Source organism: Carya illinoinensis, chromosome 5 (genome assembly GCF_018687715.1).
Source record: "Carya illinoinensis cultivar Pawnee chromosome 5, C.illinoinensisPawnee_v1, whole genome shotgun sequence".
Classification (NCBI taxonomy): Eukaryota; Viridiplantae; Streptophyta; class Magnoliopsida; order Fagales; family Juglandaceae; genus Carya; species Carya illinoinensis.
The window spans coordinates 26,303,951-26,315,987 of record NC_056756.1 but is presented as its reverse complement, the minus strand read 5'-3'; the positions used below and the strand labels follow the sequence as shown (position 1 = coordinate 26,315,987).

The window sequence follows — 12,037 nt, the reverse complement described above, 5'->3', positions numbered from 1 at the left end:
CTGAGTTTAATTTATTAGTCCTTTACAGTCCAATCCAACAAACAAAAAAAATCAAAAGACATGAATCTAGTCCATGACTAGTACCCTTTTCCATCCATTGCATATACCATCATTTTATTTTCTCTTTGTGAAGTTTTTCACAATTTTTCAACGAGTTTAATTTTAAGCAACTTTCCCTGAGGAGACGATCTAGGAATTTATTCCTAATTATTACACGACATCCTCCTGCACTTCGGATAGCATTAGTGCTACTCATTTTTGAGTGAGTCAGTTATATGTAATAACTTTTATGTGTGACATTGCATGAATAACCTTAAAGCCGTTTGGAAATTATTGTAAACTAATTCCTGAATTGTCCAGTGTGGACAGTTTGGGGTTATATTATCTATATTGCACATTTTTATTACTCTTTCTTTACACTTTCAGGATGAAATTCAGTGTCTTCTTCATTTGTTCTTTGGGTATATTGTTTGCAGGGTGACAATCCCTCTTTGCGACCATGTAAACTTGGAGAACTATGGGGAGGTGCGGCCAAAATTTCTACTGATATGTAGAGTATAAGAGTGATGAAATATATGCAATATGGATGATATAATCTCGAATGGAATAGGACCAACTACCTTTTTCTAAAGAAGATGTGGAATTGAATTGGAGCATGTGATGCAAGTGAAGTTAGTTGCATTATACTAATCAATAATATTTTTTAAAAATAGACAAAAGTTGGATGCATCTTGGCGATAGACTTGGAAAAGACTACTTTTTGTATGCACACGGAGTGAAAAACTTTATTGATTTTGCTTGGGCATCTGCCAATAGTTGAGGTTACATAAAGTGTCAATGTTGAGGGTGCAAAAATTTGTGCTATGGGATTGGATGAAGTAGAAAGTCATATATTTATGAATGATATGGATTTGGAATATACTCAATGGGTATTGCACGGTGAGCCTTATGAACAATCTGCTGATATTACCTTTGACTCTAACATTGAAATGAAGCACTTGAATAAAGATAATGAGCAGGATGATGATAGTGAATTGGATGAGATGGAGGAGATGTTGGGTGACATTGCAGCTGAGATGTTTATAGATGAAAGTGATGATGATGCCTCAAGTGGCAGAGGGACTGAGTTAGAGAATTTCCCTAAAATGTGGGAAGATACAAAGCTTGAGCTTTATCCTCACTATACAAAACATAGCAAAATATTGTTTATTGTGCTGTTACTACACATTAAGTCGTGTGGGATGTCAACAAAAGTAGTCAACATGGTATTGGACTTATTTAATGAGTTGCTCCTTAAAGCTTCTACATTGCCAAAAAATTCTTATGAAGCGAAACAATTGAGAAAGGGGCTTCAATACAAGCCAATACATACATGTAGGAATGATTGGGTGATGTTTTGGTAGGAGAATGAGGAAACAAAGTTGTCCCATATGTGGAAAGTCGAGATGAAAGGGTAAAAAAAATTTTCTGGTGAAATTTTGTGTTATTTTTTGCTTAAGACAGGATTGTAAAGAATTTATGTGTAGCAAAATAGCTCAAGATACAAGGTGGCACGAGGAGGAACATGTCAGGGATGACAGATATATGAGGCACCCACCTAACTCAATTGCATGGCAAAATTTTGATAATAAATACCTAAATTTTGGTAATGAACCTCTTAATGTACATTTAGAACTAACAACAGATGGATTCAATCCGTCTTTTAATATGAATACAAGTTATAGCATGTGGCCTATACAAGTTAACTTTGCTTATCCCTAGCCCAAGATCACTTGGGAATGATATTGACATATTCATGCGACTGTTAATTGAAGAGTTGAAATATCTATGGGAAAATGCCATCCGAACTTTTAATGCATACACGTCGACATCTTTTCAGATGCATGCTGCAGTATTATAGATGATAACTGATTTTCCAGCATATGGCAATCTTTCACGTTGGAGTACTTAAGGGAAGTTGGTGTGTCCCAAGTGTAATAAGGAGACTGCAAGTGAGTGGCTAAAATATTCGTAGAAGATGTGTTTCATGGGCCATCAACAATATTTGTCAGCAAATCATGAATGGCAAAGGGAAGGTGCTAAATTTGATGGGATAGAATTGCACCAAAGAAGTTGTCTGGGGATGATATAGTTGAACAATTGATAGAACTTGGCAGAAAAATTTTTGGCAAATGATGGGGAAAGAAGAAGGGAAAACAAGGCACAATGGAATTGAATTGGCAAAACAAAGTATTTTTATTTTTTACATGCCATATTGGTCATCATGCATGTTGTGACATAGTTTGGATGTAATGGATATAGAGAAGAATATTTGTGATAATATATTAGGGAAATTGATGAGCATTAACAAGAAAATGAAGAACACGATTAAAATGAAGAAAGATCTTGAGAGAATGTGAATTGAACATAATCTTCATTTGCAGGTGGAAGACAATAGAGTGCTTCTGCCGCATGCTTATTTTACAATGATAAGGGTTGAGAGGATGGACTTTTGCAAATAGTTGTAAGGTGTGAAGTTACCAGACGGTAATGTACCAAATATCAATAGATGTGTGAGCCCTAATGAATGGAAAATAAGTGGATTGAAAAGTTATGATTATCACTTATTTTTGCAAAAATTGTTACCGATAGGAATTCTTGGGAAGCTGACTTCTAATGTACGTGTCACAATAACTGAACTATGCATGTTTTTCAAGGATTTTTGCTGTCAAGTAGTAAATTGAGATGTGTTGCAGAAGATGGAAGACGACATTGCAATAATACTATGTAAATTTAAGCAAATCTTTCCAATATCATTTTTTGACTTAATGGTCCATTTAGCAATCCATTTTACCTTGAGAGGCACTGTTAGGTGGATTGGTGCAATTTCATTAGATGTATCCAGTTGAGAGATATTTGGGTAGACTAAAGTGCACTATTGGAAATAAATCTCGAGCAGAGGGGTCAATAGCAGAGGCTTATATACACAATGAATAGTTGACATTTTGCTCTCTATATCTTCGTGGGGTTGAGACAAGTATATACTTGACTCACCTTCAATATAGTATATTAATAAGAATTATTCTAATTCTTATTAGTATACTATATTGAAGGTGAGTCAAGTATTCTATTTTTTTAACTTCTATATAGTGAGCACATGGACAAACTTACTACAGAAGATGTAGAGGATATAAAGGTGAGCAAAGAAGAAGAATTTCCAAAATAGTTTGAACAAAGCGTATGCATTTAAATGTCCTGTATAGTGGAATATTTGATAACCATTTTTATTTATAGTAACTTTGAATAATTTTATTACTATTTCACTTTTTAGATTTTTTAATGTGCTCACGATCCAAAATTAGTTTATGTGTAATTGCATGCATTGACCCGTGGTCCTTCAAACAGAGCACTTTGATACACTACATGCACAGTTTGAGGTTATAAGTTTCATACTATGGACCATGAATGTAATTGGAAGATGCAAAACCATGGTGTCTTGGTCGAAGGAACTCATGGAACAAAGGATAATGACTACTATGGAGTCATACGTGACCTTATCGGACTTAAATACCTGGGTGAGTGTGATACTTCTTATTTTTGTATATTTTAATTGAGGGATTATTGTATTTAATATAATTATTGATTTTCTTGTTTTAAATTTAAGGTGGTTCTCATTGTATTATTTTGTAATTCCTAAGTTGTATTATTTATTTTGATGTGCTTTCTTAATATAAATTATTGTTTTGTATTTAAATTGCTCTTTACTTTAAATTATTTTATTGTTAGGCTTAATCATTTTATTTTATTAATATTTAGTTGTAGTGTTTTTATTTGTCTTTAATTTATTTTATTGTGCCTTTTTTCTTTGTTGGACTCTTCATTTCAGTTTGGGCTTATTTTGTGGGTGTTGATTTTCGATTTTGGGCCTAGCCCTCTCTCCCTCTCCATGCGATGTCGTTTTGGCCTTTAAGCCCTTAGGGCTTCATCTTTTCCTTCTTCCTCTGTTGCATCGTTCACCCCTCTCTGTGACACCCCCAAATCCCCACGCACGAACACGGAGAAATCGAGACATCCGGATGATGACATCACGGGTCATCACCCTATCGACGTGTGCCAAGTGTGTGTATAAGCGACGAATGTGCACGAGAAATACGTAGCGAAAAGCAAAGTCAATAACTAAGTACCAGAATTTTTCTTGTTTAATACAAAGCTGTTCAAACATACATAAATAAATATTACAAAACACAAACATAATATCAAAGCCAAAAAGAAAACATAAACTCCACTCAGAACTCTGGCGGAGCCACATCCTCGGGCTCAGCCTCCTCCTCTTCCTCGAACTCTGCACCAAAATCTACGGAATCAAAAATGGTGCCGCAGGTAAGTAAACTCCAAACACCACTAGATAAAAACATATAAAACTCAAACAATATGCATGAAAGAAAAACCAATGCACATGCGCCATAAAACCATAATTTTTCCATGCATGCCAAAAAAACCATTTGGCCCACAAAAACATATCCTTAAAACCAAGCCTCGCCATTATCCCAGATAAAGGTCCAAACCACCATTTTTCTAGAAAATGGATCAAAAGTCTCAGTACATCCTCGCCATTATTCCAGATAATGGCCCAAACCACCATTTTCCCAGAAAATGGATCAGAAGTCTCAAAACCAAACCTCTCCATTTTCCAGAAAATGGCCCGCATCCGAAAACCATAAAAACAATCCGGTTATGCATGCATCATGATCTCCCCTAGGGATCATCCGCACACCCTGGCTATGTGCCACACCGCAGGTAACGACTACGCATGTGACACCTAAACGAGTGATGCCCAGACTCGCGCCCTGCGTGTACCTGGCCAGGCCATCCTCTAGTCCCCGCCACTCTAGGGACCACGGAGTCGACACGACAGCGTTACTGTATCGTGCGATCCGGTCATCGCCCTGCAACAACCCAGGGGATGTTACTCAGTATTATCCACTCCCGAGTGACCAGAGAAGCTCCACCGAGATAATAACCCATCCCGGCTTGGGCTCGTGAGACACACGCACCCAAAAACCCTTTATGCCAATAAAACGGGATTTTCTCGATTAAAATAAAATGCATAAATACACAATATGCAACTCACGCCTCATGGCTAAAAAAAAACAAGCAATCACAAACAATCAGAACCAAGCACTCCGTCCTCAATCCATTCGACCCCCGAATTCCTCGGACTTAGTCCGGAATCAGCCAACCAACAACAAACAATTTATTGAATGAGCAAAATATATTTAAATCTAAAAGTAGGGTTTGGAAAATACTTACAGCGCTATATGGTATTTTTAGAAAGCTTACGGCGTTGCAAATGGCCGAAAGAAAGCAACGTAACAGTGAAATTTCACTGTGGTCGTGGGTTGTAAAATACCCACTTTTGAACGGGGACAAACCAAGGCTCGGGATTAATGGGGAATGGTCTAAGGATGTTTATGAAGCTAGTGGAAGTGGAGTTTGGCCATGGGTGGCGGCGGAAACAGCAGAGGAAGGGCCGAAATGCCCAAAACGGAAACTAGCTCGTGGGAGCTGTTCCGGTGCCTGTTAGAGGCCGGAAATGGATGGGTTAGGACGGCAAGGAGTCGGTGATGAAGTGGTGAAGAGGTGGTGGCCAGAGGTGGAGCGACGGCGGCAGATCGAAGCAAAAACCGTATGGCTTGATGGGCTTTTTTCGACTAAACGACGGCTCCGTTGGTGGTGAAATTTTGTGTGGTGGTTCACCGGAGGGAGGGGAAGAAAATGGCGGGGGCGGTGTGGGCCACGTCGGCCGGCAGCGGTGGTGTTGGGAGGTTGAACGTGGACGGCGTGAGGGAGAGGAGAGAGAGAGAGATGGACGGGGGGGGATCGCACGGGAGGGGAGGGAAAAAGGAAGAGAAAAAGAAAAAGAAAAAAAGAAAAAAGAAAGAAAAGAGAAAAAAGAGAAAAAAGGAAAAAAGGAAAAGAAAAGATGGAGGGAAGAAATGAGATCCAATCCTCATTCCAGAAAACAAAACAGATTCGCCGAAAATGAGATTAAAAGCCGTAAAATGAATAAATAAATTAAACACCGCATCAAATAAATAAAAACCAATTTAAAATGCAGTAATTTAAAATAAATAAATCAATATATTAATTAAATTAAAAACAACCCTTTAGTGAAAATACATGTAAAAGCGGGTCGTCACACTCTCCTTTCTTCTGCTAGTTTTACTTTTTTCTCATCTTCCAATTGCTGAAACTGTGCACAACCAGCATCCTCCATGCACAGCAGCCTCCATCTTCTTTCTTCTTCTTGTCCTTTGTGGTGCCAAAATTTGATTACGCCGAAAGAATAATGTGGTAGTTGTAGCACAGTTTTGGGGTATTAATTCCACAAAGAGATAAATTAAAAGAATAGCAGAATGAACAAAGAAACTAAAGAAAAATATCAAATGATTAATGGAGAACAAAGATTAATTTTAAATGCAAATTAAAGTGAAGCAAAGTGACTAACGAAAAAAGTAATCAAATTTGATGAACAGTAAAGATTTGGAAATCTCTTGCACAAATCTAGTATTTTAATTATTCTTACTTCATTGAATAACTCAATTGAGAACTCAATTTCTAAAATTCCCAATCGGAAGGTATAAAATTATAAACCAAAATTAAACCAAATATAATCTTTTGAAAAATCATTCACCACTTTTTAAATACATAAATTATTATCACCATTGAGAAAATCCAACAATGAAAATATACTCAATGAGTGATATGGCAACAAAGAACTAAATCAATATAGATAAATAATTAATCTAAACATAATCAAAGAACTAATCTACTCAATAAAAAAAGCATGACTGGATCCATAAATATAATATATTCTATGATTATTCGGAGAATAAAACATCAACAATGAATTAAGAATGATAAAATCAAATACATAAATTAAAAATAAACTAAAAATACCATCTAATGTGCAATTTCATCCCTAGCCATACTTGAGAATTTAGTTACCCATAAATATAATAGACAATAAAAATCTCAAGAGAAAACTGAAGTGAACGGCAGCCATTTAGAGATTAATTCAATATTAGATTGATCAACCTCTATCCTCCTAGAAGAAATAATAAGTCCTAAGACAATACCTGAATATATCATAAAGTGTCATTTTTTTCAATTCAAAACCAATTCCTTCTCCTCAAAACGACTCAACACTCTCTCTAGATTCAATAAGCATGCATCAAAAGAAGATCCAAAGACGGTCAAGTCATCCATAAAAACTTCCATGCAATTTTCAACAATACCACTAAAAATGCTCATCATGCAACATTGAAAAGTAGCAGTTACATTATACAATCCAAATGGCATTCTACAAAAAGCATAAGTACCAAAAGGACAAATAAAAGTGGTTTTATCCTGGTCTTCTAATGCAATTTCAATTTGATAATAACCAGAATAACCATCCAACAAACAATAGAAAGGATGGCCAGCCATACGGTCAAGAATTTGATCAATAAAAGGGAGAGGAAAATGGTCTTTTTGGGTGGCAGCATTCAATTTTCTAAAATCAATGCATATCCGCTACCCAGTCAAAAGTTTTGTAGGGACTAACTCTCCCAGGTCATTCTTCACCACAGTAACACCTGACTTTTTAGGAACAAACTATGTAAGACTTACCCATTTACTATCAACAATAGCATATATGATTCCTGCATCTAATAATTTCAACACTTCATTCTTCACCACTTCTTTCATAGTGGGATTAAGCACACACTAGGGGTCTCGACGAGGGCTAGTTCTTTCCTCCAAATTAATTATATGAGAATAGGGCAGGGGACTAACACCTTTTATATCAGCAATGCTGCAACCTAAGGCTGACGTATGCTCACTTAGGGCTCGAATTAATTTCTCACCTTGAGACTCAGACAATTCAAATGAGATAATAACTAGAAAAGTATCACCTGGACTAAGGAAAGCATGCTTTAAATGCTTAGGCAGAGGCTTTAATTCAACTTTGGGTACTTCCACACTTGGAGGAATTTGTTTTTCACTTTTTCTCAGGCAACTCCTCAAACTTCGGTTGCCATGCCCAAGTGTCATAATCTTGAGTTCTATAAAAAATACCACAAATATCAACTATATCAGATGGATCACTAATAGAATCAAACTCAAAATTAACAAGAAAATATTCAGGGAATCAAAATCATGAGCTATAGGAACTCCTCTATCCATGAGTGAGTCAATCATGTATGTCTGGTGGCTCTCATCATCATCTTCTAACTGGTTTGCAATATGGAAGATATTCACCTTGAGAGTCATGTTTCCAAAAGACAACTTCATGAACCCATTCCTAAAATTAATAAGAGTATTAGCAGTGGCAAGAAAAGGCCTACCCAAAATCAAAGGAATTTTAAAAGCAGTATCAACAACAGAGCTACTGTCAAGGATTAAGAAATTAACAGAATAATAAAATTTTTCAATTTGAATTAGAATATCCTCTACCACAACTCGGGGTACTTTGACTAACAGTTAGCTGATTGCAATACCACAGTGGTTGGTTTGATTTCTCCCAACCCCAATTGCAAATAAATAGAATATGGCATTACATTCACACTAGCTCCTAAATCTAGCAAAGCTTGCTGAAACTCATGATTTCCAATGCTACATGCAACGGTTAGACAACTAGGATCCTTGTACTTGGGAGGAATCCACTGTTCAATTAGAGCACTAACTTGCTCTATCAAGAATGATGTCTTCTTCACATGGTGCTTCCTATTAACTATACACAAATCCTTGAGAACTTTTGCATAAGTAGGAACTTGTTTAATCACATGCAAAAGAGGAAGATTGATTTTTACCTACCTTAGATTCTCTAGGATTTCATTGTTAGGATCTAGAGTTCGCTTGCTTGATTTTAAAACTTGAGGGAATGTTACCTTAACAGGACTATTTGTGACCTTAGGTTCCTTGGGCACCTCGACATCACTACTATCTTGATTCTTTTCCACATCCTCTGATTTATTCATTGTTGGGATGTGTAATGACTTATCACTTCGTGCCACAATGACATTTACATCCTTCAAATTCTCTTGCACCATGTGTTGACCATGGGGTGCGGATTGAATTTGAGAAGGATACTTACCTCGCTCATTCACACTTAAGGAGCTCATCAATTTGGACATATGACTCTTTATCTCATTGTTTTCTTCAACAATCTATGTAATCAAAGATTCAAACTTTTGGTTAGTCTTACCCCGTGCCTCAATAAAAGCATGCAAAGTGTCTTCTAAAGGATGCCTAGAAGATAAATGTGCATGATATGGTGTAGGATATGATCTAAGGGGTTGTGTAGGTGGCTGGTTTTTAGACTTCCAGCTAAAATTGGGGTGATTGCGCCACCCCAGATGATAGGTATCAAAGAAAGGTGTAAAAATTTTATTGTACATTACATTGTTCCTCATACATCCCTCTCATCTTTGCAAATGTGGGACACTCTTGGGCGAGGTGCCACACACAAAAGATTCTGTATGATTAGCTATGTGTGTTGGCTTTAAGTCCTTAGTCTTTAACACCTCTAGCAACCTAGTGAGCATATCAACTTTAGCCTTTAGGTTATCCTCTTCCCTGAGATGGTAAATTCCACCACCATTTGGGTTTCCTATAGGTAGTGACCTATTTGTGCTCTTAGTAGCACTAGATCCAGTCTAAGTGTGAGCTTTTTCAGCAAGCTCATTGAGGTATTCTATGGCCTCATCAGAATCTTTTTGTAAGAACTTACCATTACACATCATCTCTACAAATTGACGCTCTCTAGGTGTAAGTCCCTCATAAGAATAGCTCAGTAAGTGCCAATTTTCATACCCATGGTGAGGACACATACTGAACAACTCCTTAAATATCTCCCAAGACTAATACAAAGTCTCATTTTCCTTTTGTGCAAAGGTGGTGATTTGTCTTTTTAAAGCATTGGTCTTATGTTGGGGAAAATATTTATTAAAGAAGACATGAGTTTTCTCATTCCATGACCCAATAGATCGTGTATAGTGTGACGCCCCCAAATCTCCACGCACGGACACGGGTCACCACCCTATCGACGAGTGCCAAGTGTGTGTATAAGCAACAAATGTGCACGAAGAAACACGCAGCGGATAGCAAAGTCTCATAACTAAGTACCAGAATTTTTAATAATTTAATACAAAGCTGTTCAAAACATACATAATAAAATATTACAAACTATAAATATTATTCAAATCCAACAACAAGGCATTAACTTCCACTTAATACTCCTGCGGAACCGCATCCTCGGGCTCAGCCTCCTCCTCCCCTTCCTTGATCTTTGCATCCAAAATCTACGGTACCAAAAATGGTGCCGCAGGTAAGTAAAATCTAAACACCACTAGATAAAAACATATTAAAACTCAAACAATATGCGTAAAAGAATGCAATGCACATGTCCCATAAAACCATATTTTTCCACGCACGCCAAAAGTCCCATTTGGCCCCAAATACACATTACTTTCCAACTTACGCCAAAAGTCTCCTTTGGCCCATATCCAACTCAATCCATTAACCAATTAATCCATATGCACCATGACCTCCCCTAGGGGTCATCCGCACACCTTGGCTCCTTTGCCACACCGCGGGTAACGACTACGCATATGACACCTAAACGAGCGATGCCCAGTTTCGCGCCCCTCACGTTCGTAGCCAAGCATCCTCTAGCCCTCGCCAGCGAAGGGCCGCGAAGTGCGTGCATAGAGCATTACCATCCCGCCCGCTCCCGTTGTCGCCCAGAGACAACTCAGGGGAAATCACTCAGTATATTACGATCCCGAGTGAACAGAGGAGCTCCACCGGGATAATACCCCATCCCGGCTTGGGGTCGTGATACACACGCACCCGAAAATCCATTTACGCCAATAAAACAAGATTTTTCTCAAATAAATAAAATGCACGTGCATGCACCATGTAAATGCAACCTCAATGCACAAAACAACCAACCAAGCACAAACAGCCAAACCAATCAACTCCGTCCTCAATCCATCTGACCCCCGAACTCCTCGGACTCAGTCCGGAATCAACCAACCAGCAGATAAATAATTATTGTAAGAGCATAATATATTTAAATCTAAAAGTAGAGTTTGGAAAATACTTACAACACTATAGAGTATTTTTTGAAAGCTCGCGGCGTTGCAAACGGTGGAGGAAAAGCAACGTAACAGTGTATTTTACACTGTGGCCGTGGGTAATAAATTATCCACTTTCGAACGGGGATAAACCAAGACACAAAATTGATAGGGAATGGTATAGGGATGATTATGGAGCTAACGGAAGAGAGAGTTGGCTGCGGGTACGGCGACGGATCGGACACTTGAAGCTAATTTCGGCCTTGGAGAGTGAGGGAGAGTGAGGGCTATACGTAACTCCGTTGGCTATGAAATTTCTTGGAGAAGGTCATGGTGATGAGAGGAACAAGATGGTGGTGGTGAAACACCATGGGTGGCTATGTACGGCGGCGTACGGTGGTGAAACCGAAACTCTAGATATGGAGACCCATAGGAGAAAAGAGAGAGTTAGGGGAAAAGAAAGACATGGGGAGGAAGCCCTTGATGTGGTGAATCCATTAGTGATGCTTGGTGGCTAATTTGGCCGTGTATGGTGGCTCAAAGAGGAGAAAAAAGCTAGAAGACCCATTTGTTTGGAGGAGAAAGGAGAGATTGGGTGGCCGGCGTAGCACACCACCAGTGCAGTAGGGCTCGCTGGTGAGGGAGGGACATGTCGGAGGTGGAGGTGGGTCACGGCGGCTGGAGGTGGCGCCGGCTGCATTGGCTAAAGGGACGGACAGAGGGGGAGGGAACTCGGCTCGTGCGGAAGAGAAGGGAGAAGAAGAAGAAGAAAAGAAAGAAAAAAAATAGAAAAGAAGAAAAGGAAAAAGAAAAAAAGAAAAAGGGAAGAAGAAAAAGAGAAAAGAAAAGATGGAGAAAGAAAATGAGGTCCAATCCTCACCTCCGGAATCCAAAAACTGATCCGCCGAAAACGATTTTAAAAACATAAAACACTTAAA

General features: G+C 38.3%; 1 non-coding gene across 1 annotated transcript; it reads left to right on the top strand.

Annotated features, from left to right (window-relative positions):
• The first annotated feature begins 9,831 nt into the window (after positions 1 to 9,831).
• On the top strand, positions 9,832 to 9,939 carry LOC122312114. The gene has a single exon (XR_006243027.1). It is a non-coding gene; the product is annotated as a small nucleolar RNA R71 (small nucleolar RNA).
• Positions 9,940 to 12,037: the final 2,098 nt, after the last annotated feature.